Source organism: Frieseomelitta varia, unplaced genomic scaffold (assembly GCF_011392965.1).
Source record: "Frieseomelitta varia isolate USP_RPSP 00005682 unplaced genomic scaffold, Fvar_1.2 scaffold_940, whole genome shotgun sequence".
NCBI lineage: Eukaryota > Metazoa > Arthropoda > Insecta > Hymenoptera > Apidae > Frieseomelitta > Frieseomelitta varia.
The window spans coordinates 208,479-233,678 of NW_025110746.1; the positions used below are offsets into that span (position 1 = coordinate 208,479).

General features: G+C 42.6%; 1 long non-coding RNA gene across 1 annotated transcript in view; it reads left to right on the top strand.

The window, feature by feature from the left end:
- LOC122537948 overlaps window positions 1-24,868 on the top strand; it is a 45,658-nt gene extending 20,790 nt beyond the window's left edge. The window contains exons 2-4 of the long non-coding RNA XR_006308744.1: window positions 3,900-5,449; window positions 24,717-24,723; window positions 24,859-24,868. This is a non-coding gene — a long non-coding RNA (uncharacterized LOC122537948). The remainder of the gene's footprint in view (window positions 1-3,899; window positions 5,450-24,716; window positions 24,724-24,858) is intronic.
- Window positions 24,869-25,200: the final 332 nt, after the last annotated feature.

The window sequence follows — 25,200 nt, forward strand, 5'->3', positions numbered from 1 at the left end:
GCTACTTATGAATGACCTTGTCTGGTTCAGGCGCACAGTTTCACTCATACCACGCCGTTGGCGTGTCCTGTGACTATCGTGTGCGTGAATGCATGCCCTGTTGTGGCTGTGTTCATTGTCTTTTTTTTTTTTTTCCTCTTTTTCACGCGTCGGCTGGCCCGTGTATCACAACTCGCAGCTTGGGTATCACAACAGTAGACGGTGGGGTCTGTTTCGTCGGTGAGTGAAACTGTTGCAAAATAGAGGTGTTGCGTTTCTCTGTTGCGAATTCCCAGCGGATTCTAGACGTTTCGTTGACCAAATGGCGCCTCGCATTCGTTTACTGGGCCCCTTCTATCTAAATGGCTCGTAACGTAATTAGATTCTCGAATTTTCACGAACGAGTTGCACACAGATTTGTGTTAGCTCTTCGTGGATTTTGCCTATCTATGAAATTTCACCATGATCGTTAGGCTGTTACCAACACAACCGTTCTCACAAACGTCGGTCTGTCTAATGATCTATCGTCGTTGAAAATTCAATCGGTTATGAGAATTTGAAGAAATTCGTCGGTACGTTCTTCCCATGCAAGAAAATTGCTTGCCATTGACGCAAGTGCGACGGACTCAGGGGCAAGTAACATTTATTGAGGCAATTGCTATTCTCCTTGGCGTGGCTAGCGGTCGAAGGACAATGGGGGGGAAAGAGATCAGCGAGTAGGGAGGGCAAGAAAGCAGGAAGGACAGTAATAGGAAGGGGGCGAGAACCGGGCGAACAATGTGCGTGAGCCTTAACATCTGTCCGGAAGTGCGTAGACGCCTTCCATTTTCGTTTTCATTTGCATACGTTGTCCACTGTGTGCGCTCGCCTCGTGGCGCGATGCAATCGCGTCGAGTACCGTGGCAAACGGGATCGTTGAGGACGCGTCTTAATTCAACGCCTTGCCACGGTGTCGTGGAGTTAAGTAGGTTCGCAGAATTCTTTTCAGTAGAGAAAAACTCTGACTTTTCGTCTCTGGTGATTTCATACGAATTCAGATAGCATTCGAGCGTGATATAACATAATTTCCTTACATAGTTACGCATGTAAAAAGAAATTTCGCAACAATTGAGGAACTTCGGTTTTCTCTCTACTAGATGTTTCACAGTATACAAAGATTTGGAAATCTTGGAAGAATATTGGACCCCATCTTGGAAGAATATTGACGAGAGGTATTCTTACGAGAACGGCGTCATTCTTAAATTTTTGAAGGGCCGTGAGATCCGAGATGTGCTTCTCGGATAGCTGCTGGGAGGGAAAAGTTTCAGGAATGTTTACTGTTTCGCGAGAAATTCGTAATCTCCGGCAGCGATGCTCAGAGCCCCTCGGAAGTAGTTGCTCCGCGTTCTCGTGCCTTTTAGATCGCATCTCTCGGCGAATCTACGGGCTGGAGGGTTGAAGCCGGATAAGCGGCCTTTTAAAATTATTGCGAAAGATCGTCGCGGAGATGGCGACTACAAAAGCCGGCGACAACGAATGTCCCTATAGAGAGGAGACAGCCGAATATCGACGATGGTAATTCACACACAATGGCCCGGTTAAATTACTGGCCGTTTATTAAAGATTCGAATGGATAGGGATCTAGGATCTCAGTTTGAAAGGAAAAAAAAAAAAAAAGAAAAAGAGGAAAGAGGGAGAAGAGATACCATTAATTGTATTCGTCATTGTCTTCTTCAAAACGAGATCTCTTTTTCAGCAACGAACGAATGTTTTATCAACGAAGGAAACTTCAAGAGCGGCATTAGAACGTATTAATGAACAAAATGGTTCAGGCAGCCACAATTTAAATACTCCAAATTGATCTCTGACGATGTTCAAAACGATCCAAATATAGTTCCACTAAATACTTCCATCACGCCGCGCGCAACGTATTGCAATAAACCGTCAATCTGCTCCCCTCGGTGGCTACAATCACAGTAATCCCAAATAGCTTATATAGTCATGATTTAAAGAGGAGTATCCGAATCGCCAAGTTCCCCAGAGAGATTGAAGAGACAGGGTCGCCACTGTGCCAGTTTAATTTCACATTGACGTAGGTCCAGGGAGCTGTATTGTCTGTGGCACAGTGTGTTCGCATGCGTAACACCACCATCAGGGCCGTCGCGTTGCGAACCAGACTTGATGCGTGAGCTCGTTCTTTGTTCCTATCTTCACGTGAAGTGGCCACGCACATGCACAACGCTGCACGCGTGTGTGTACGTGTGTGTGTGTGTGTGTGTGTGTGTGTGTGTGTGTGTGTGCACGAGCACCTCGACCGACGATCAGAGAGGGTGAAATTAAAAATACCGTGAAACCCTCGGTTGCAGGCCGTCTCTATGTTTTCCTCTGACGCGTTCAGGGCCGTCGAGCACGAAAACGGAGCCCCCGTTTTTCTTTTGCCCGCTCGATCGAGGCCACACCGATGATTTATAGGGTATTTACCCTTCTATTTATGGGCTGGCTGAACGGTCGGTTCTAATGCTGCTCTCGAGAAGGGGCTACGCGATTACTGTATTGGTATTATTATTACAAAGATCCTGTTCCATCAGGCACCTCTTTACGTGATTCGAGGAAAATTGTTTTTATGTAGAGTTGCCAGCAAGAGGAGAAAAACTGAAAGAACAAACATGACAAAGTAACGAAGAACTAAATTACTAAATTAGTAAATTGCTAACGAACTGAAATACCAAAGTAATTAAATTTAGAAGTAAATGTTACTAAAGTACGGATTAAAACACTTCAGATTCATTTTTTAGTTGACAGGATAGTTTTCGTAATTTAGGAACGAGAGAAATGTTTCATTATCGGAACGAGCAATGGTGGACATATTAAATTCATCAGCTTCGTGACGGGTTTGCCAGGATCGTTCCAGGATCTCAGACGGTGCCAGTACGTTCCACTTTGCATGCGTATTTCATGGGAATTAATTTTCCGGCTCCTAAGAGAAATGCACGTGCATTAAGAGCAACGTGCCTCGCGATCCTCTGCTAAACACGCGCCATTCCATTTGGAAGATATTACCATCCTCTCATTGAAAATTCCCTAGATTTTGACAGGTTCCAATTACGATTTTATTTTACTCATTAAAAATTTCTAGGTCTTTAATTTTTTTTTTTTTAGATTGTTCTTTTTAGGTACTAGTTATAAATCTTGTAATATTATAAAAATCTTGAAAGGATGGTTAGTATTGTTTCTTCAAAATTTTCGGATATATAACGGGAACCTCTAACCTTAAAAAAATTAATTCTTTCTTTATATATTATCAATGATATTATAGTAACTAGATGTTACTAGACAATATTACAGTAATCGTGAAGAGGTTAATAGATGGTTTCTGCTTCAGGATTCTTGGATCTAATGCATTTAATTCCGAAATTAAATTCTTGTTGACGACTATCAGACATTACAATGATTAGGTAATAATAACTTTGCAAAGGGGTTGAGCAAACAGGGGTTAAAACAATAGTAAAGGTTAATAATAGCGTCTGAGTTAAGCGAATAAACCATCTGTTCGCGAAATTTCTCGACCCAGCGTCAAAAATTTGTTTCCTTTTTATCCATTCTACCACGATAACAACTCCAACATTTAAAAAACATAGATATTCGCAACTTAACCGCAGTTTCAACTTTCATATAAACTTTTCTGGTTCCAGATAATGGTATTAGTCGAACAGCAACAAATAAGAAACAATATAGTTAATTTTTCTAGAAATTATTTGTATAATCTGCAGAAAATATTCAATAATTCAATAATAACGAGAAACTTGACCTATATATATATATGTGTGTGTGTGTGTATATTCACATAATGTAGTTTTGCATTCCTGACGTATCATTTACGTATCAATTCACACAAAACCGACACAGTATTTCTAAAACGATTATATTTTTTCTGTTGGCAGATGGTGGTGGTGGTTGAGCACCCGTGGGAGGAGGGCGGCAGCGGGGCCCAGGGCGATGTGGCTAGCAAGTGGGAAAGCTCGAGGAGGTGATAACGACTTCTGACCTTCCGTGAGAGCGCGCACCGCGGCGTAGAGGACGCCGCCGTCGATCGTCAAGCTCACTATTCGGAAGAAAAACGGGAAGAAAGAAACGGAGGAAGGAGAAGTGGAGGAAACCGACTACGAAAACTATCACGAGAGAGAAATCGTGAGACGGAGAAAAAGACGAAAGGGCGGAGACAGAGAAAGAGAGAGAGAGACAAAGAAACTCAGAGATAGAGAAAGGGCCCTAAAGGGGAGGAGAAGGAAACATTAAGAGGAGAGAGAAAGAGAGAGAGAGAGAGAGAGAGAGATAGAAGGGAAGGAAAAGAAGATAAATCCCTTTCTCGTGGCCAGGTTGAGCACACACACAATACATTCTCCTTTTGCAGCGTGATATCGCTCCTATACATTTAAAAAAGAAAGAACAAAAAAAAAAAAAAAATAACTTCTACCTTGAGAACATATACCTCGTGCGTACAAGTACCTTCAAACTTAACCTCTTTTTCGCAGCGTAATAGTGCCTAGGCCCCTCCGAAGAACGCGACTACAAATAATAATATTAATAATAATAATAATAATAATAGTAACAATAATAATAATATTATTAATAATATTAATAATTAATAGCAACGTTATAAATAAATCTATACAGAAAGAAAGATCTAATGAGAGACGAGAGAAAGAAGTTTTAACGTTTTAATCGTCGCCCATCTGTTTCGTTCAACTTGCAAGTCGCAAACAATACGTAAGCATACGTAAACAAACATAAACAAACGCAAACCCAGTGACGGTATCTGTATGTATACGGACGCGAACGTATGCAAGAGAGAGAGAGGAGATCGGTCCGCTGGAATCAAGATCGAGACTGTTGATCGAAGATTGGACAGGATCTAAAGAAGAAGGATCGTGGTGGTGCGTTGATAGATCTTATCAGGAATTCACATTGATAACCGTACCTCTCCCCTTTCGAGCCTCACCCCCCGCCCCCCCCCACTCCTCCCTTTCGCCCTTTAATCGATTAATACGAACCAGGACAGCGAAGTACCTGCAGACACAGATATATTTATAAGAATAATTTATATGATATATGAATCTATATATTATATAAATAGAAATGAATATATGATACATACATACATACATAAACAGACAAGAGACACCGATAGTAATAAAATAACAAAGAAAGAGGAGCCTGGTGAAAGGCGACAAGTAACAGCTAAAGGCAAAGAGAATAATAATAATAGTAATAACAATAACGATAATATTAATAAGAATAATCATTACTACGATACTAATAAGCGATAGTTGGTAAGAGAAAGAGAGGAAGGGAAGAGGAAGAGAGAAGAGGATCGTACAACAGAGTGTGAACGCTTAAATAATTCTAGAACGTGCTACGATTTACTTCTACATTTTTCTGCGGGTTAATCTACTCGGCGACTGCGGGAGCCTGTTCTACATATACGATCAAGGTGAGTTCGATGTTCTTCTCGAACTAGGTGTAAGTACAGCTCATCTATAGTCAGTCGTAGAAGTTGAGGTTAGGATTTGGTCTGAACACTCTCACAGTACTTAATTACGCGAAGCGAGACAAATCCAACTCGACCATATCGGACACCCGCGAAACTCACTAGATAACAAAGAACACATCCTTGGCAAATCTCAAACAACCGAGACGAATCAGCTTCCTCGTTTTCATCAAGAAACACGTTTCAATCACGAGAGAGAGAGAAAAAAAAAGACACGAGTATCACGATCGATCGACATTTCGTATTGCGAAAATCGTTCTCACGCGACACTAGATACCAGAGACGGGGTCCGTGCATTTTAAAGCGGGATTTACTAGAGAGACAAAGTATAGCATGTTCCTGTTTTCCTATACGCGTTTCTTAAACGTCAGACGGATGTAGTGGACTCGATCTCATCCCTGACGCATCAGATAACGCATCGGCGGCGCCGCTTTCGCGAAAACACAGGCCCTCGAGAGGCGGGTTTCGTTAACGAACGTTCGATATCCATGGTCCGGAAAGCGGCGGAACTTTTACCGAGGAGTTGCTATCTGGCAGCGAGAATCTTCGTTCTCGCGCGATAATTAGCGGCCACTAGCGAACGAAAAGCCGGCGATCCGCGCCAAAGAGGAGTCGCACGCTCGCGAGTGAAAGGCCTGATACCTTCTCGCAGTTTCTTTATCTATTGGCTCGGATCTTCCTTGATCTTCCTTTGCTTCGTTTGCCGCAAATTATCCTATGGCATTCTTTCTTTCTTTCTTTCTCTCTCTCTCTTTTTTTTTTTTTGCGATCGTTACTCGACATTCGTAGTCGAATCTACCCAGGCCAGTCACTTTCACTCGCACGAGTTCGCCAAGTAACTATTATTCGACAGCCCCCTCTCCCCTTCCTCCTGTAACATGAAATTCACGTACGAGATCCTGCTGACCTCGTTCTCGCGCTGATGATTGACGTCGATTTGAATTAGCTCGAAGGCTTATGAAGTTAATCTAGATTTTGTGTTCTTGGAAAGGTTGAAACACGGAAATATTATCAACAGTTGACCAGCTAGTTCGAATGTCTTTTCGATATTCAGTGTTTTGTTTGTAAAAATGATAGCATTTTTAAATAAAATTTCGCAATTAAAAATTTCTTAAATATTAAATTGCACGTTTCGTGATACGTAAAACTTTCATATCAGTATCGAAGTATAATGAATATAATATCCCGACCTAACACTTTCGAGCAGAGGTGTACACGCGCAAGAAGAACAGAGATCTTGAAACTTCTCGAAACTCCCAACTTCTGCAAAAGCCAATTAACCAATCAAAGATTATACAGAAACGCGAAATTTTTCGTAGCGATTTAAGCATTTTTTTTAGTGCACTGAGCATGCACAGGCGCTGCGGTAGGTGATTCAATGGTTTTTCATGGTGAAGCAACTAACGGGTATCTTGGCGAATCGTTTGGCTCACTGGTAGCAGGAGAGTCATTGTCCGGGGTTTACGTGACAAATTTCCCGTGCCTGCTCGTCTTCCCGAGTATCGTTCACGGCCACGCTATTCGCATTTTAACAGCTTTCTAAGAAGCTCTCTCTCGACAGCCTAGTCGGTGCTGCCTACTGCCTTCGTAGCTTCGCTATGCGGTCGGTTTAAACTTCTCTCCGCTTCCCTCCCACGCGTTTCTTCACCGCACACGTGACTATTTTCAACGATGCCGACGAGCGCAGCGGAATTTGATTTATTGTACTTAGTTAACAGTCGTTTCACTATTTCGCCATTGGCAGGTTTCAGGCTAGTTTTGTTAACGGCAGTCATGGCTGGGTCGTATATTATGCGCAGAGCTCTTGGAATTTTAGGGCACTCCGTTTTAATTTATACTTTGCGTTTTGTCATTCGTGTTGGTTAACGCACGTGTTTAGTTATTTTTGGTTATTGGCAGATATGGTTCAAGGTTAATTTGGTAATATACTTACAATCATGGTTAGATCACGTGTGTTACACGTAACTGTTGAGGTTCAATTAATTTTTGAAATTTTAGAGTGTCTTATTTCAAAGTTGGGTTTTGTTGTTTTTTCATTGTTCTACATATTTGGCATTTTATTATTCAGTATTTTGCTAGTGTTGGGTGATACGGTTTGAGGTTGGTTTCGTTCGCGATCGAAGACCGCGACAAGAATCGACGGCAGAGAAACAATAGAGGAGGAAGAAAAAAAAGTGTTTGGTTTACAGTTATCGGGGGTTCGTTGAAATTCTCGACACCGTTCGCTCACACGTGCTTCGATTACCTCTTCTACGTTCCACGAAGACCGTTCGTGATTTCGCGCCAACTCCTCGGTCAATTGTACGCTACGCTGTCGAGACAGACATTATATTTCATTATATTTCAACGAGACGTAAAATTCATTACGACAATAATAATTCTTTCCAGTGCGCGTGTAAATATATCAGAGTAAATTATTAATTTGTTGCATCAAAACTACAATTCGCTCGATCAAGTAGCCTCTTGCCAATTTTTGCCAAACGAACTGAAGAAACGGGAACTCTTTCTTTCTGCCGTATGTCGTAGTTCGTTCTTTTTAATTTTCTACAATACACGCGAACTTGAGATTAACCCTTGCCTTATGATACTTAGTCACGTGGCACAGATTGTGGCATTGATTTAGTAAGAACAGGCTGTGCTTCGCAACAATTACTCTAAATACAGACGTACAGGCTCTAAATACAGATTGTAATTTCTTGATACTCGAGACTTACCTGAAGAATTACCCTAAAAATTTCAAGGTTGAACCAATCTAACTTTAAATTTGAATCTTTCGATTCGACCACAGAGTCTATACATTTCAAATATAATTAAACTAACCCGTTATTCTCGTCGGTTCGACAAAATGGCAGTGTGATATATCGAAGCTTACTTTGTTGCAGTGGAATTATCGTAATTCGTAAAACCGCTTGGCCCTCGATGGGTTAAATGGACTTTACACCTTCCAGTTCGAACCTAGTCCAGAATCGAGATCTCAAGCGCGAGATCAAGGAGAGTCATCCGAATGACCCTGATTGACCCGTACAAGATTCCACGCACTCCTCGTGGTAGCGAGACATAGCCGAGGACGGTGTACACGGTATGGGTTAGGTTTGGAGGCACGCGAGCAATCGATAGTACGGTTCACAGGCACGCCCGTCAGGTTCCACGCGGCCAGCCAGCAGGAGTCGAAATCCGGCGCGTCGCGACGCAAAGTGTTGTACACTCGCAGGAGCGTGCCAGCATGGCCGGTTGCGACACTTGTTTTGTGACCTGGATATCTCCGCTCTATACCCACTACCTCGTATACCCAGTTGCCTCCCCGGACAATCCCTTTCCTCTCTTCGACGCCCCGCTGCTACCCCTGCCCTTTCTGCACTGCACGTGTATCCGAGACAGAGAGAGAGAGAGAGAGAGAGAGATTCGTCGATGCCATTCGAATATCTGGTTCACCGTGCCTCCCGACCGCATGCCAGTCGTCCCACCCTTCATTGCCAACCCCCTCTTCTCCTCACGAATTCTTGCAGAGAACCCCGTGACCTCGGCCTCTCGATCTTTCCGCTCGTGCGAGGACAAGGTGCATTTCTCGTGCGCCGAAGGGTTGGACACGTCGTTCGGGGACGTGAATGTGGATTAGATTTGAGGCGAGATTGAATTACTGTGCTTTATAGGGAAGTGACTTGGTTTGGGTTCTGGTTAGGTTTAATTACGAGAACTTTTTTCAGAACACGTAGATCATTGAAAGTGATTCTGATTAAATACGATCCACGTTTTTCGAAGAACTTGCATTAATAGTTGGATTAAGTTCAGGTGTGTGTTAAATTTGTTTTGGCTGAACAGGGGTTTAGATTATTTTAGTCTAGGGGGTTCTTTTTTTTCTTTGAGAATTTATACGTGGACGAGACGGGCACACGAGAGAAGAGACGCAGGAAAGTAACCGGGCCGTAAAAGGATCGTGAATCGGTCTCCATCTGAAATCGCCGGCAAGTCCATGTTTGGTCTTGGTTATCTCGTTTTAACAACGGAAACCTTTGAATTGCTTCATCCTGCTACGCTTCTTCCCTTTCTTCATATTTGCATAACTCGCTTGCGGAACAATGATTCATCACCCGGCGTCGTGATTTTTCCACGTGATATTTTATCTTCGTGTCCAAACTTGTCATCTCAAACATCCGTCTTTAATATTTTATTCAGAGAGCGTCGAATGTTTAACTGTTTCTTTTTTTCTTTTTTTTTTTTCAAAATTATCCCGGATCTAACCAGCCAACAGCCTAATAAAACCAGTGGGTCACAACGATCCATCGATATCCATCGATAAAACCACCATAGAAAGTACACGTTCGTCGAGCATCATAGCAACGATTCTGGACCAGATTGTCGCGAGAAAATTGAAAGGTGCGTGTGCACGTGCGTCGCGGCGCGAGAGAACGAAGAACACCGGATATGGGCTAGACTAGAGCCAGACAGGCCGGAATGGAAATCAATACAGTCTCAACACTCGTCGGCTTCTCCCAGCCACCCCCTCGTTTTCCAGCGTACCTCATTCTCTAGTTATCTCTCTTTTTCTGATACCTTGTCCCTCTTTCTTTCTTTCTTTCTTTCTTTGTTCCTTCTTCTCTCTCTCTCTCTCTCTCTCTCTTTTTTTTGTCATTCCTGGCTCTGGCTCGTCGTCCTTCTTTCTTTCTGGCAGCATCATTGGCTGCCAGAGCAGTTTCCAGGTCTAACGCGGATTACACGCCGCTCTCGCACAATGGATCCTAAGATCTCAACACAGATCTCTAATCACTTCTTTCTTTTGGATCTTTTCTCTCTCTTTATCGTTGAATGCCTGATTGTCTGGGATTTTCAGTGTCAACATTTCGAAAATTATTTTTGTCGAAAGTATCGGTAAGACTGAAGATTGAAAATTACGGATCTTTTGTATTTCTGCGAAATTTTTATTCTTCCTCTGTTTCTACCTGGACTATTAAATTTCTTTACGATTTTCGCAATTTTCGCGCGATAGGTTGTAATCTCTTTTGTCGAGAGATTTTAGCTTCGCATAGTTATCTAAATTCACGCCTTAAAAGACTTAAAACTTAACAGAATTTAACATTCAAGCCTGAGTGTGAGACCCAATCCTTGAGCTTGTGTTTCAATTCTTTAAATTCAAGCTGAAATTTTAACTCGAAACCCACCGCGAAACCCAATGCAACAATGTTGCGCATCTTTTCAAGGAAAGTGGTGTCGTTGGAACGTGCGCGAAGTTCAAAAAATCGCCGCGTGGCGGCGTGGTTGAGTTGCAAAGGAGCCCAGAGAATTTACTAAACGTCACTGAAGACGAATTACAGGTTTCCATGCACGCCTTCGTAATTGACGGCCTCTTAATTGCGATCCAGAATCGCGTCCTTAATTGCGTCCCGGTGAAAGCAACGTAGTATAACCTCCATCTTTCCGTCCCTCCCCCTCTCTTTTCTCTTTTTTCCGCCCTTCGTTTCTGTCTTCTCTCCTCTTTCTTTCTTCCTCTCGAGGGCCTCGCTCGTGAATTCTGGTTTCGTGGTCCCGGGACCGGTTCCTTTTCACGAGGCTCGCCTCGCTTATTGCTGAGTAAGTTCTCGTAATTAAAGATGACCGTTGCCAACTGAGCAAGGAGCCAGTCCGCACGAGACCGGACTGGTTATTTCACCAGCGATATCGATATTTGTTAAACGCAGTTTATCAACCGGGGGGGACTGGCCACTCAATTATTACGCATTGATGTTCGTGTGCGGTTTCATTTGGCCAATGTTTAACTGGCTGCATGTGATTCTTCGTAGATTGGGTTAAATGGTCACGCTGGCTGTTTACTGCCTGTTGTTTCTGAACGTGCCCGCATCGCTGATCCATTTTTTTCTGGTTCACGTCTCGTGTACATGGGACGTTTGACCGTGTTTTCCATTTACGGCTGAATCTTTTTCCCATCGTCCTCCTTTGGATCAGTTATAAAATAAAAAATTGAATTTTTCTTCTTCTCTAAAAAAAAAAAAAAAAAAAAATAATCACGTGAAATGAAAACACTAGATTCAACCGAGTTGAAGCAAACCCGGTGGAATTCCAGCTGACCGAAAATAGGGGAATAGCTGAAGCGAGTAGATACAGACACGTGAGTCAGACGAGAGAAATCGCGGCAGAAGTGAAGAGGGGAGGCCTCGCTATTATTTTCCAGCAGAGAAGGATGGCGCTGTCGCTCGGGCGGCAGGGGTAGAGCGCATTTTGAATAATAGAGACCGCGGTCTATTTATGCTCCGAAATCAATAGCCCCGCGTCTATATCGCCCGCTAGAACACACCGGCACGCCGTTCAGTGTCGTTCCTTCGTTGTTCGCATGCATTCACTCCACTTATAAACGCGTCTCATTGTGCTCTCGGTGGGAGCCGCTTCTATCGTACATCGTGAAACCGGGAACTAGCTATCCCGCTTTTCCCTCCCTCTTTTCTCATTTTCCCTCTTTGCCCGTTTCACGGGAACTGCGGACGATACCTGCGTAGTTTCTACGAACATCTTTTTGCAACGTTGTAGTTTGCGAGGCACTTGTTTCGCAGTTGGAATTTGTATTTCCAGGTTAGATGCGTATATTACGTTCGGAAGTACGTACTCTCTCGATTGAATTCGAATTCTTAAAGGAAGATTGACCTACAGAAAGATTAGCCAGTCAGTTAAATTACTCAGAACTGTTCCGAGAATCCAAGAAGTTCCACAGAGATCAATCAATCTGTTCTTCGTGTTTCGGGTCGGGTCTCAAAGGCTGAGGCACTCGAGGCACTTCTAGCTTTCGGAGAAAATCAACGAGTCAAACGAAAAACACGGATGTTCGACGGAGGATGGAGGATAACCTCCGAGGAAACATCTCGGAGCTCGCGTGTACGATCGGAGCTCGCAGTGTGGGCTCGAGATTAATTTAACTCCGTTTTACCTTGGCTTTTACACGACCCTTGCCACTCCCATCTTTCGCCGACTGGCGTGTATCGTGCCTCCTTCCTCTCCGCTTCATTGCAACGTTACAGCGATCCCTGAAACACAATCGCCTCTCCTCTCCATCTCGAAGGAACGTCGAATATCCGCGGCTGCCCCGTCGCGAGCTTCGTTTCCTAATCGTTAATTCCGAGCCGAAGTGGCGTAGGGTTTCAGTCGAACACGCGATTCCTTAGTCTTGTTCGCGAGTCGCCTGTTAGGGTTCCCGTATGGGAGGGAGTAACAAAATGCCTGCAGTGATCCCTGGGGACTTCTTTTTTCCTCTCTTTCTTCGACTCTCGTTCGCAACGCATGGCAATAAAATTAACTGCGTGGAATCCGAGAGCCATTTCTCTGATTTTGTTCGTTCGTTGGATTCCAACATTTATGAACAATTATTTGAATCAAATGCTTGCTATTCCCGAAAGCAAGGCACTGAGATCAACTGTTCTTGTAATTCGTGACAATTGAAAGTTCGTGTAATTTGTTGTTGGCCAGAAAATCGTTGGGAATTACACGTACAAAGAGATTTGATGAAAACGGAATTTCAGAATGGCTGGTCAGGTTCGCACGCCCTAATGGGTCAGCAGGAACATGGAGAACGTGTTCGAGGAAACGATGGAAATACCAGGAGGGAAAGGGGGGGGGGGGAACATAATTGCCGGCGTGTTCGTAATTCTTCGGGCTCTAATCGGTAATATCGGTACAGCCCAAGCTACTTAACGTGATTTAAGTAACAGAGGCCGTCTTATCTGCGTTTGACAATCTGAAAGTTTCCGACCCGAAGCGAACTCTTTGGCTCTTGAATTTCTCAAAGTGTCGCGTAGTTATTTAATATCATGATCAACATATTCCAAAATTGAATACAAATATTTAAAATTCATATTTTACTGCCTCGTCGTTTGCAATGATGCCTGTAGATCTTCGATGTCCTTCAATTTCCAGTTAAAACGCTCGCAATCGAGATTTCGTAGATTCGTCGACTCACCGAAACCATCGAACCAAAATACTCTCACAGGCGCCCGATCCGATCCGATTTCTCTCCGATTTCGCGATTCGCTCTAGCGAAATGACTCGCGAACTTTCCGCGTCCTTTCCAGCCATTCGGATGGATCACGGTGTTAAAAACGTCCGTGTAATCCAATCACCGAAGGAATCGAATTAGCGATCCTTTCGCGATCCAGGCGGCTCGGTGCTATCGGCGCGGAATAATTGCCATTAGAGATGGCGGGCCGCGTTAGTCGTAGGACGCCTCTCGTAGAATATTATGCTAATACCGTGTGCGCGGTAACGCGCGCGATACTACAACCGCGTCGCAATTATCCTATTGAGCACCGTGAAGCTGTTACGGTGCACTGTACACCATAATAGCAATCGCCGGTTACTCCCTAGCCAACCAGTCCGCCGCAGACTCCATGCTGAACAGGTTTCCACCGATCTTTCAATCGGTTTCAGACGGTCGATACTCTTTTTTTCTCTCTCCCTACCACTTTTTTTTTTTAAATCGCCACTTTGATCGCGGCAGTTCCACGTTCCGCCGATATCTCCACCTTGCATTTTATAATACAGTTGCTCGGTTCAGCCTTCTTTGTCGGTTTTATCGATTAGGTTAGGTCCTGGTGGAAATTGTTTCGGTTGAAACGGTGATCATAGTTACATAGTGGGCTCAGGTTCGATTTCTCAGTTTCATCAGTTTGTGCTACTTTCTTTCGTCGTTTCGTTCGACTGGGTTGAGTGGTTTTCGTTGTTTTGGTTGTTCGTAGCAATTATGACGAGGTTGGATTAGTATGATGGTTTATGGTGATTCTTTTGAGCCTGGAAACAGTTCTATCGGGGAATTGTACGATTTTGTTCGCTAGAAAAATAAGAATTTGCTCAGGTAATGATTCAAATTCTGAAACTATTGAAAATTCCTCTCTTTTCTTTGTTAGTTAAAAATCACTACGGTATTATGGACTAGTGATCTTGCCTTAGTACGAAATGTCAGAATTTTATGTTTGAAACATTCTGAATTTAAAAGTGGTATCTTAGACTTATGTATCAGCGAATTTAAACAATGTAAAACAATTTAAAACAATGTAAAATTATGCAAACTGCGAAAATATTGAGGGAAAGTCCGAACTACGAGAAACTAAAAAAAACTACGCTAAATCACGTAAAAGTTTGAAACGAAAATAAAATCCTCCCTAGCTTGAATCAATTGTTTCCTCGTTGAATATCAGGGTTAAACGATGAATATTCATTTATCGTTGTGCAACCCTAGTACTCAAAGTTCAATAAAATGGGTGAAAAAGAAAAATCGTACAGCAAATTTCAAAGCTTGTTGATTACAAAGACGAAATTTAATCTCCAAGACAGTGATAAATCTAGTCACGAGAAAAGATTTCTCAGTGATTTTGAGGACGTTTGGATTTTGACAGTTTTCGATAAGAAAAAATGTCTGTTCTTTTATTTTCCTATTTTAAACTTTGCTACATAAGGTGTTAAAACATCTTTGAAGAAAATGAACCAACGTCTGTCAAAGTATAGGCTTTAAAATGAGGCCAACCGAGGCTTGTTGTACAATTTTTATTCAGAAAGTTGCGGTAGCCTGAGAAATCGACAGTTTTTCATCGAGTGTGCGAATACTTGCGTCGACCGCAATAGGAAAGTGATCATTGCGAAAATGAAATAAAATGGCAAAATGAATAAACTGCTTTAGGAAATGGTATTAATTGTAAGTAATGAATCAGTAATAATTAATTGTGAATAATTAATGGATCGTCTATAAATTAACACCAGAAGGTAGAGTAATACTCAATAATGAATTATTAATAATTTATATATAGACAATCGTATATAATTTATATGTTAATAACATATGTATAAATTATTAGTAAGAGATGGAGCGTTCATCAATGATGAATTATTGTCAAGAAGTACTATCAATATTGAGATAAATTGCATTTCGTTAATTTATCTCGTTGAAAATTATATCGTTTCCACGATTCGCTTTGTCTGGCCAGCAACGTCAGGATTCACTCGCTTCGTTTATGAGAATAACGAACCATCCTTTTCATATTTTCCATTACTTCCTCTGTTATTTGAACTAAAATTTTCTTTAATACCGTTTAGTAATTATACTTGAAATCCTTTTACTACGAAATTTTATTCTGAAACTCGTGGAATTTTATGTAATTTAATTCCTAGTGTTTGGATTTTTTTCTCGTTAGTTTTTCTGAAATAACTTTACAAGTATTTTGGACGGAGGTGAAATTTTAGCAAATTTACGAAATGAACGTATACGAATTTAGACAGAATAATTTCATTGAATCGATTTAATCAAGCCGTAGCGTTCATTTCCTGAAAAAAAAAAAAAAAAAAAATACTAATTCCAGATTTAATAAAATTCACTTAGCTGGTTGAGATACCTTGCCTGATTGTCTGTTTTCGTTCGGTTTTTCGTTTTTTATGCCTTTAAATAATTTCTGGTAGGAATTAAGTCAAAGACGTTGCTTCGATACTTTATTCTAAAGAGCGATATCGATGTTACTATACTTTGTCGCTAAAGAGTGATACCGATGTTACTCGGTTTACTGGCGATATCGACGCAAGTGGTCACTCTGTGACCGTGTTAACACGTTTGATAATGCTTGTAATTTATTTTGCGGTACAATTATTGCATCAACGTTACTCAGCACGGGCGCGATACCATCGGTCAGGGTTATCGATTACTCGAAGGTCTGCGCGCGGATTTCGTACCACCAAGTTGCCACCACGTTGCAGTATTATGAATTTTACAGGTCTCTGATCATTCTACAATCGTCGTTCCACCCAATGAAACATTCACGGCAATATTTATATAGCAGTATACAAAACGACAAAATGAATTACGTTCGCGGTGGAATTTAATTTCGAGCTTTTGGTTTTGGAAATTTCAGTTGGCAATAGTGAAACTCAATTGTCATCAGAGATGAGGAGACGCTAGAGAAAGGGAGAAATAAAGAAATAATCATTTAGTTGCAATATAAAGTAAAAGATATGGTTCTTTGCATTTTTTTGTAAAATTTTATCGCGGTTCCACGGGTCAGGTGATTTTTTCCCTGAAACCGTTCGTTCTTTCCTCGCATTGGTGTAACCCGCTGGCATAGAGCGTGCCACACAATGTACTACATAGGGAAAAACCGGTTGTTCTTTCTCTTTCGTCTCGCGAAAGCGCGAGTGGATCGAGGCAGCGAGAGACCGTGTTATCGATCGGACCCAGTAACAAACCCACCTTCGAGAGCGTTTTTCAACCACTTCCGCTCCAGCGACGTCGGGGAAGCTTCCTCAAGGGGAGAGGGGATGAAACCCTCGTCCCGAAAAAATCTCCAATCGGTTAATTGCGAGGGTTCTCTCCAATTGTAATTTCTCCGCGTGCTGCGAACAAAAACGGCGAAATTGTGTCGTTTCAACCGTCGATAACGGACGATTCTATTCTTCCTTTCCCCTCTCTTTCTTTTTCTTCTTAATTTTTACATTTAAATATAGTAATACATAGTCGGATAATTGTAACGTAGGACATTCGTTTTTTGTGTTTAATTTTCGGATCTCTGTCAATCGCCTTCCCGATTTTTCACAGTGAGTTTAAGAGGCTGGTGGGAAATTTTTCTTCGAGTTAGGCGATTCGAGCGCTGCAAATTAATCCAGAAACGTAAGAATTCGAGCAGAAATTATTGTTTCAGTCGACAAGTACCGAAAGAACATTTCTTTTATTCACCTGCGTTGCTTTACGTAATTCCGAAAAGAAAAAAAAGAGAGAAAATTTTCGTACAGAAAATTTTATTGAGAAGAAATCAAGTACACGATGAAGAATTTATGAGGTAGAAAGTGGGTCTCCGGTTTCAGTGATCCACGTGTTTGTTTCTCGAAGAATTGCGATCCAGAGGAAAAAGGTGCCTCGCGTGCCAACGCGATCGATACTCGCCCTCCAAGTTCGTGACCACGTTCTCCAGAATGTTCGTCGTAATCCTGCTCCTCAAAGGTCACGGTGCATTTCGAATCTCGCGTTTCACTTCCACCGTTCTTTCTGTCTCCCTGCACCTTTCCCTTCTCCCACCTTTGTCCCTCTTTGTCTCAGCGAATCCCGACGAATCGGAGACAATTATTCAGTCTGGATATTTGTTAAAAAAAAAAAAAAAGAAAATATCGATTCGCAGGAAGTTAATTATTTGCTAATGTTTCCGTGTCTCAAGAAATTTTCCTTTCTTTACGAAGCAATTTATTTCCAATTATCTTCCTCTTGAACAGAGCTTAAAAAAGACGTGGACAACAATTATAGTTTATTGTTTCTTCGTGTAATTGTGCACTCGGTGGAAATCTTCTCGTCGGAGTGTTTACTGTTCTGAATAAATAGATCGAGCGTAGGAAAAAAAGAGACAGTTCGCGGCATGTGACATGAGGAGATCGCGCGAAAGATCCTAACCACGTTCTAATTGACGGAGACGACAGTGGCGATGCGCGTCGATAAACGTCGAACGTACGTCCGAGGACGTCGAATGCGGGCCAAGGTAGCCGTCCGCGATTCGTCAGGCGTAAATCTCAAATACACTCGTTCCTTGCACGGACACTTACCCGGTAATTACATGGTTCCTTACCTCTGGTTACGTCAGCCTCGACAGTCCAACTGACATTCGCGGCCCTCCTCCCTGTCGTACGGTTTCACTCGGTTCACAATCCTTTATTTGGTATTCTCCGAGAACTCACTTCATTTCTTCTAACTATCAGGAATACCCACAAGTAACGTCGTTTTTTTGACACCGCGCAAAAAGAGTTAATCTATAATTTAACAATAATAATATAATAATATAACGATAATCTATAGTGTAACTTAACAATAAGCACACAGAGTGCCAATATAGTTAACTTTAATAGGCTATACGTTGTAATAAATTGAATTATCGTGTCACTAGATGGTTTATTAAATTTTGAAAAAAAAAAAAAAAAAAAGAAAACGAATTGCTTATGAGTATCTAACACCCCCTAATATATTTAGTTTTGTGAAAAAAATTTAATCTTCTCTGAAATTTATTCTGTCGATGTCGAAATTTATTTAAACGTCGAACCGAATTGGAGAAAACTACGGTTTCGAATCAGAGCCAGGGATTTCGATATTTTTCCCAGGTAACCAGAAAACATGCAAATTTCATAAAACGCTAATCTTCCGACATCGATTCTACCAGGGAGAACGAGTTCAACGAGGGATTTGCAGCAGCCACTCGAGAATCCCTCGTTAATCTCGAAACGAATAGCGGAATTCGATTCGAGCTACTATCACGCGCGATTCGTTTTCGCGTCGACTTCATTTTCTATTTGATCAACGCAAGCTCGGCAATGTAACATCGAGAAATATTCGAATATTCTTTGTCCCATTGTCTGGCCGTCGAATTTCGACGATTTAGTAAATTTGGATTTGTGCGTTGTTTAATTTTGAAATGTTTAATTTGAGTCTTAATTTTATTTTTGAAAAATATCTGTTAGGCTGTCTGTTCCTGCTTTTCAGAATGATCGATGAAAGTATTCACACAGTCAATAAAAAATTTTTGAGTAATAGGATTTCTTGAACACCGTCATTCAAAATTAAGAGAACTTTACGGCGTCCTAAATTTTTATGTAGCCAATCAAATACCCAAAATTTTAGTCATCTGTAGCCAACACATTTAAAACACAATCGATTGAAGTCGTTCGTTTCGGCCGAATCTGCAATTAGCAGCAAAATTTTGCAAGAGGGGAAGAAAAGTCGGGAGAAAAATTTGTCGGAGGGGAATAAAATAGAAATGAAAGTGAAAGCGTCGCGTCGTGGAAACGAGCCATTCTAAATAACAGACAGCGGTGTGTGTGTGTGTGTGTGTGTGTGTGTGTGAAAGAGAGAAAAAAGAGAGAAAGAGAGAGAGGCTAAAGATCAATCTAGAGACAGTTCGTTGATTTACAAAGGGAACTCGATTTATCGATCGATGCAATTACAGACAGAGAATGTGTAAAGTGACAATTTGAAAATTCGTGGTGGACGAATTGTTTATTAATTCTTAATTAATATTATTTTCATTGTCGACGTCACCAAACTACTATAGACAACCGTAGTTACTTTAGGCGATCAAAATCGAATGGAATTAATATTAGTTTTTATCAGGATAAAGTCCATCTTCATAATTTTATTTCTCATTTAACCTAATCTAATCTAATCTGAAAACAAATTCTTAATTAATATCATTTTCATTGTCGACGTCACCAAATTACGTAGCAACTTAGTTACTTTAGGCGATCAAAATGAAATGGAATTAATATTAGTTTTTATCAGGATAAAGTCCATCCTCATAATTATCATTTTATTTCTCATTTAACCTAACCTAATCTAATCTGAAAACAAATTCTTAATTAATATTATTTTCATTGTCGACGTCACCAAACTACTGTAGACAACCGTAGCAACTTAGTTCTTTTAGGCGATCGAAATCAAATGGAATTAATATTAGTTTTTATCAGGATAAAGTCTTCATAATTATTATTTTATTTCTCATATAACTTAACCTAATCTGATCTGAAAACAAATTCTTAATTAATATCATTGTCGACGTCACCAAATTACATAGCAACTTAGTTACTTTAGGCGATCGAAATCAAATGGAATTAATATTAGTTTTTATCTGGATAAAGTCCATCTTTCTAATTATCATTTCCTTTGTCATTTAACCTAACCTAACCTAACCTAATCTAATCAGATCTGAAAAACGAAGTTAATAGTCTAATCTAACGTGGATAGAAGATGAGCAGTCACACAGTTTCACGGCAATGGTGTAGAATGCGATCGAATACCTGATATCGTTTTCACGTGGGTTACGTCAGCGAGTAGTTGGCAGTGGTCGATCCCGAAGAGGGCGAAGACACTGTCCAATGCACTCGCCGTGCGTATATTTCGGCGTTCAGGGTCCGGCGTGACCTGGACGTCGACTTTCAAAGCTACCCTTATAAATAGACATGGCCAGAGTTGGCAAAGATAGTGCAAGGCCGTGCTTGCCGGGAATAATAGCCAGGAGAAATGCACTCGCTCGATACTTTGCATCGAGCGCGTGTGGTTTACCTTCGGTTCAATCGCTGTTAAGGCCTTTGGTCTCCATTTAATAATAATAATAGTCCGATTCGATATTTCATCACTTGCGATTCTTTTTTTTTTTTTTTTTTTTTTTTTTTTTTTTTTTTTTTTATTATTTTTTTTTTTTTTTTTTTTTTTTTTTTTTTTTAAATACGACGTCCACGTTGCTATTGGAAAATTTCATAGATTTTCAGTAGCTCTGACGTATCTATAGTGTAGCTTGAAAATGAATAAAAAAACTTCCGACCGGAGTTTACAATTCCCCTACACGGAACGGCCCTCTGTTTCCGCTGCCACGCTAAACGAATCTTTTCAAGACCGTTTAAATTTGCAGACGCTCCGTGTCAAAGAGACTCTAGACCCGAACTTATTTCAAACCCAATAATCAAAAGTGAAAGTGAAAGCGGAACGGGAGCGAAACACTCGTAACTGTTCCGGATAGATGGATTTACACGTCCGATTAAACACTTTCCAGGCAAACGCTCTATGGTTCACTGCGAATGCTCGAAAAGCAACGAATTCGTCATCCGAAAATTCTTCTGGCTCCGTCTTTAGGAGGCAGCGTCGCGAGAGTTGCCGTCTGAAATTCTCTCTCTCTCTCTCTCTCTCTCTCTCTGTCTCTCATTCTCTCACGCAGGCTGCGCGTCGTCTCGTCGTTGTCGTCGTCGTCGTCGTCTCGTAGCCCTATACCTCGGCAACCACCCTGGCTTCTTCTGCTCTTTGCCTCTGTCGAGGAATATTAATTACGACCACTTCACAAAAGACACCGACCGGAAGTTTTTGCCGGCTATCAAATGCAGAACAGGTTAATTAAATTCTCACCGCTCGCGGCTTGCAAAGGGACGACGCGGCTTGCTAGACGCGCGCACTGTGGTCCGCACAATACAGGGATCAGAACACCTCGAGGTTCTGTTAATTAGGCACACGATGAATGGCACTACATTCATCCGAAAACACTTCAAGTCAGCCTCATGACTCTGTCGTCATCTATCACGCGCGCGCTCGAATCTTCCCCGTCGAATCGTACACGATAGACACGATTATCGCTAGGCACTAGCTCACTGACGCGCGCGTTCCTTGCTCATTCTTCGACCATTCGCCAACTACCGGAAGTGCAATAAAATCAAACGGGGAATCAGCCGGCTCTCGCATTATTTCCAGATCGCGCGCGCGCAGAGAGGAACCGTGTAATTCGGATTCGTTTATTTCTCTTACCGTCCTTTCGATAATACGCACGTATCGCGAAATTACACCGGCGAGGTTTTCTACCATCTGCAGGTAATTTTCTTTCGCCGCTGCGGCGAACGAACGTCGAGAAACGTACGCACGTTGCGCGAAAAGTACATTGCGACGGAGGCTATTCATTCCCGAAAAACAGCGTACAACGCGCTCTTTGTGTCCGTGCGACTGACGAGTCGCCGGAAGTCGCGCAATAATCAAACTAATTAGGCGGTACTATCAACGCACGGTCAGCGAGGATTGATTTCCACGGGCCTACAGACAAAACCCCATAAGCGTAATTGGATAGAGAACACCACCGAACAGTTTATATTGATCGGAATGTTCACATCAACGATGTAATCATATTTGTCCAGGCATGCTTTGGAGCCCATTCCCATTGTGTTTGCTTAATAATTATGGATCGATTTTGGTATTGGATAATATTGACCTCTGTCCCTGCCACATATCACTTCGTTGCGGTGCATAAACGGGTAACGGGCGACCGCAATCTAGCGCAATACAGACGATCAGACGAAAAATCATGCCACGTACGTGTCTGTTTTGCGCATGAAACGTCGAACGACCACCGACGTTCGGCTGTTCGGCGGACATCGATAATTTTCAATTTTCTGTCTTCCGCCGAGCGCCGAAACCTCGTTTGCAAATTCCGTTTGTTACGGGGACGACGTGTAGAGGAGATGACGGACGATACGTTGTTATCGGTTACCTGGTTCCAGTTTACACGGAACAAAAATGATCAGCGAAATTTGACATGACCCGTTGGCGCAGCCCTGTTCAACCCCGCACACGGCCACGGCAAGTTTTAATTAACGAGTGGAGCCGCGCGAGGCTGTTGCAGAAACCTCGATGCATTCCCCTTCGTCCGGCGCAGTTGATCGCTCCGGAGGTATGTAACTTTGCGTACATATATGCGACGACGGTGGCCTATAAACCCTTCGGGGATTACACGTGCAGATGCGCGTAAACCCTGGTGCTAGATAGTCGCCGGACATCAGGCTTCCGTTATTTCGTCCATCAAAAACGCGCGGATTAACGTTAGGAGATTTTCGCGTGCATCGTATTCCGAAAATGGTTTACGTTCGTTTCGCGAAATCAACTAACCTCTCGGTGAATCTAGCCGACAGTTTCTATCGAAATAAATTTTGTTTTTTTCTTTTTATCTTCGGTCGAGCAGGAGGTACTTTGCAAAGAGAGAGAGAGAAAGAGAGAGAGACAGAGAGAGAGAGAGAGAGAGAGAGAGAAAATAAAATAGAAATCAGGAATATCTAATCGTCTGACTCAACCGATACGCCTCGTCAGAAACGATCCGATTTGCCACGTGAAATTTCAGGAAGTTATATCCGAGGATTGTAATTCTATCTCGACCACTAGCTGCACATTTGCTAACCTAGATTTACAGCTTGTCAATATTAACCAAGTGAAGCACCAAAGAGTAAGAGATACCGAGTAGACGGTACGTCATGGAACTATATATTTGCCAGCGAATTAACAGAGAGAATTTGCAAATTCAAACGATCGTACATCGAGAAAGATGATCAAGAAACTCTACGAACGTTTCCCACGAGATGTGCCTACAAACATTACATATACGCGTAATTTTAGATGCGAGAGATTCAGTCGAATTTTTCCAGAGCACTCTGTATATCGGTGTGCGCGTATCGGTGTGTGTCGGCCGATGTCGAACGTCGAAAAGTGTTGGTCCGCTCGGCGGGGAAGGTGTTACACGTATCCCAGGGGCAGCGGTGCATGTCGGGCTAATTGATTCCCAACGACGACGCGCACGTGTCACGCGTCATCAGCTGCAGTGTGCATATGCACACGGGCAGCACGCGCGCGCGCGTTTTATCTGCACGAAGGCCGATTCGGCGAGTTTCGAGCCCGCGCGGGGTAAAAATTCATGCGCGACGCGGCCGCGTGACCGTGATTTTTTAAATTCATTTATGCCGCCGGTCTGAGACATTCGAATGAAATGGATTTTCAAGTGGCCGGGATCGACAATTCATCGCCGTTACATACGCCGTTCAGATATGAATAACCATCAGTTTCGAGGTATATTCGCGATCGATACTCGTCCATTAAAATATCCCGCGTAATATTAACTGCCGAGATAATTTACCGGAAACTCGTACGTGGTTCTCCGCGTTGTACGGCTCGATGTTTCCCCCGTGTTGGCCAGTTAGCCGACGAATTAACCGATTTCGCGCGACAAGTGTTTCTCGTTCGTCCATTGCTCGCGGAACGTGTACAGAGCCAGGTCCTACGTAGTCCCTCTCTTTCCTACCGTTATCTCGGATCGTACGGCGTTATTAATGAGCCTACAATGCGAACGGGTTGTGCGTTTCCCCCCGGCAGGTATACGACGTAATAAGGTATTATCGTTGCGCTTGCATTGTCGTCGCGAGCTCCGCTGGAAACCCGGGGCCGCAGCCACCTCGTCTCGAGATTCACGAGGAGAGATACTTTCCTGTCGGTTGCCTGCCGGGGTAATCCAATTTTTCTCGTTTCACTTTTTTCATTGGCGAACTTCGTTTCGAAACTTGTAATCTCCTAGATTGAATGTATAACCGCCAAAGGAAGTATATATATACTCCTGTCCAATGTGCAAGCTGCATTTTATTAGAATAGTTCGTTCTAAGTTTTTTAATAGAACGCCCTTGCTATGCATATACACGGTTCTATCCCTTCTTGTCTAACGTTACGCAACCGGCAGAGAAAGATTTTCTATTTTCTCGCGCTGTCGCGATGTAAATGCCAGTGAAATTTTTGTCAACTAGTGAAAGTATAGACAGGCACAAGGAGGAGAATGTGTACAGGAACGACGTGATTTTTCTACAGCCATTAGCGCATTACCGGCTTCGAGTTACATCTCGCGTAATAGAGGAAATCGATGGATGCAGCGGCGATCTTTTATAGATACCACGTCTCAGTGTCTTCTGCTTAACGAGGGATGCTCGAATTCGACACACACTCGGCCAAAGGAATCCGCGACGATCGAACAAAGCGAGCAACGAATAGAAAGCTGTGATAAATATACCGATTCGCGCAACGACAATAGAAAACACGAGGTGAAGTCTCTCGCTAAGCGGATCGTATTTGCCATTTCCGCGATATTTCTTTCCTCTGCGAAACGCGATCGCGTGTGTTCTCGGCGACGACGTCGAAAATCTGCACTTAAATCGTTTAACCGAGAGCTAGACGCGCAGGCTGGCAACTTCGGCAGCGACCGATTCTATCCCCGTCGGTTTTCGACTCCTGCCATATTTTGCCCTTTCATTAGGCGACGAAAGCCACCGTGATTAATGGAGTTCGGTTACCGCGCGGTTTTCATTCGCGGCCCCCCCCCCCCCCCCCCCCCCCCCCCCCCCCCCCCCCCCCCCCCCCCCCCCCCCCCCGCCCC